At 43.4% G+C, this 2809-nt stretch overlaps 1 pseudogene; it reads left to right on the top strand.

Annotated features, from left to right (window-relative positions):
• The first annotated feature begins 705 nt into the window (after window positions 1-705).
• The window catches only part of LOC103745811, an 11785-nt pseudogene continuing 9681 nt past the window's right edge, over window positions 706-2809 (top strand).

Below are 2809 nucleotides of genomic sequence, written 5' to 3'. Positions count from 1 at the left end.
TGAATGAATGAACCCAGAGTTTAATGTATGAAATTTAATTAAGACACAAATTAATATGAACTTCTCCCTTCATGGTAATTTTACCGTGTTAGAGTCATGATTACCGATGTCCTCTTCATTAAATAAATTCATAAACTCATTTACATAATTCTGCAGATATTTATTTTTTAAATAGCAGAAAGGTTACAAAATGGACATATTTCCACTTATACTGTATAATTAGTTAAGATAATTATTCAAGGTAAAAGATAGAGACAGATGTAGACATAGAGATAGGCAGATTGATCATTAGGGCCAGGCCAAATGTTCATGTTTAGGGATCTGGTCAAGATGAACCAGGTTATGCTAAGTTAAAGCCTCTAAATCTGAATGTCTCAAATCAACAGAGCCTTGTTTCTCATCTGTGAGTCAAGTTTTTTATGGGCGGCTGCACTCTCTCTCTGGTCGCAGCCATATGCTCACTCCCTGCGGGTCCGCAGACTTCCTGGCAGCTGCTTTGGGTCCACGCCTGGGCTCGGCGGCTCGGGTCTAGCGTCTCTGGGAGTGGCAGTAGCTGATGACTACCACAGTTTCTCTTGCTGCTGAGCTTTCCCTGCTACTGGAGCGTCTGTCCAGTCGAAATCCCATCCCTTAATACACCCATATGCCTTTCCTCAGGATAGTGGGGCTCCTGGCCACTGAACCCCACAGGGAAGAGGCACGAGGATGGCGAAGCTAGCATGTCCTTGGGACGGTAACGGAAGGTGCTGCCCTCCGGAGGAATTAGGTCACCGGTACACAAGACTCAAAGGCTCAAGGCTTAGTTTTAGTCTGTACAGCTTTATTATCTGAGACCCAGTTCTCTGATATCTCTGATCTCCCTGAATTCCTGGGCCCGGTTTCCCTAAATTCCTGGCTATTGAGAGAAGACTAAGATTTTTATACCATGGGGGTTGTGGTAAAAGCCTTGAAAAGCCTTGGCTGCTAGATGCTTTTGCATGTGAAAAGTGGGCTTCTGCCAGACAGTTGTCTGCTAGGAATTTACAGGAAGGTATGATACCTTTTCAGAGTCAAAGGCCACGTTAATGTTTAGGGCATTCATGGCAGACTCCTCAAAAGGAGAGGCAGGAAAGATGCCGGGAAGCCCTTTGTTATGCAAAGGAGCCCGCAGCACATCCCGAGCTACATGAGCTGTCCGGTGTGAAGAAGCTTCGACTTTTGCATAACAAAGGTCTCCCAACAGTTTTTCATAGAGTGGCCCACTTTTCTGCATTATGTCCTCATTCCAGGCTGATGGAGCAGATATCATCAATGGCTTCTCAATGAAGCCAGTCTCCATGCAGAAGAAGCACTCTGAATGCCCTTTCACCAATAATTAAATGCTTTAATTTAAAAATGCCTGTCACCACCAAAAGCAATCTTACTACACATCCAGAAGAGAAAGAAAAGTTAGACATTTCACAAATAATGGCTGCTATATATAGAAAGTAAATCTTTGTGGGTGTCCATTAAAACTTTAAAGTCCTATAAACTTCTTTTTTTAATTTGTTTTTATTAAATTTTGTTGTATTTCACACAGAATGTCTCAATCTGAGTTATTTTTATAGCCCTGTCCCCACCAGCATTCTCTCATAGCCCCCCCCAACTGGAACCCATACACTCTGTCCTGGGTGTTAAGGCCCCCTGTGTCAAGTCAGTGTTCCCAGACGTTCCCCAGTGCAAGTCCATCCACTTGCCGTTTAGTCAGATCCCTCTCATCTATCTATCCAAACACTTATCATTTTCTTTTTTTAACACAGCATAGGGTGGGGATTTATTTACAGAGAAGTGGGTACACACACACACACACACACACACACACACACACACACCATTTACAGCTGCAGTGGAAAGTCCACACTCAAATATAGATCCTCTGACTTCCCAACAGCCTCAGAAAATAGTGAGAGAGGTGCCTCCTGGTACTCTCGGCTTACATATTCTTAGCCTTTCCCCCACATGCATCTAAGGTCATAAAGTCCTATAAACTTCTTAAAAGAAGAGTGGGCTCCCAAATTCTTTTGACATTTTTAGCCTTTGGAACAGAGTTTGTTGCTAAGAGGCCCAAGGACATTTTGATTTTTAGCCAAGAAACTGGCTAAACAACTTTTATGCATATGTGAAATTCTCATAAGTTTTTTTTTAAGTTAAAAAAAGAGTGGAGAGTGGGGAAGATGGTCAGTGGGTTACAGGGCTTACTAGGAAAGCAATGGAACATGAATTCAAACCCCTAATATGTAAAATAGGCAGGCATGATTCTGTGTGCCTGTAGCTCCAACACTGGGGTGGGAAGACAGGCAGATCTCAGGAGCTTACTAGCCAGCCAGCTTAGGTAGGATGGTGAGCTTCAGATTGAGTGAAGCACCCCATCTCAAAAATAAGGTGGAGAACAATAGGTGAAGACACCTGATACCCAGCTCTGGCCTCCACATGCATATGCATGGGCTGGTGCATGCAAATCCACATATGTGCATCCTGACACACGTCCAAGGTGGTGTGGTAGAACTGCACCCACCCAGGGTCTCTTCACACAAAGGGGGGAGGCAGGCTGGTTGCTTTACTGCAGTGGCTTGCCTACACACAGGAGATAGCTATGACTGCACTTACTAAGGGAACACAATCATTTGCAAGTTATATGAAGCAGAGATACTGGAGGGCAAAGATTTTGAATGGTATATTAGTTAGGGTACTCCAAAGAAACAGAACCAGTAGAATGAATGAATATATATATATATATATATATATAGAGAGAGAGAGAGAGAGAGAGAGAGAGAGAGAGAGAGAGAGAGAG

The sequence above is a fragment of the Nannospalax galili genome, unplaced genomic scaffold (assembly GCF_000622305.1).
Source record: "Nannospalax galili isolate Female #2095 unplaced genomic scaffold, S.galili_v1.0 scaffold283, whole genome shotgun sequence".
Taxonomy (NCBI): Eukaryota; Metazoa; Chordata; class Mammalia; order Rodentia; family Spalacidae; genus Nannospalax; species Nannospalax galili.
This window is presented reverse-complemented; position numbering and strand designations above follow the sequence as displayed.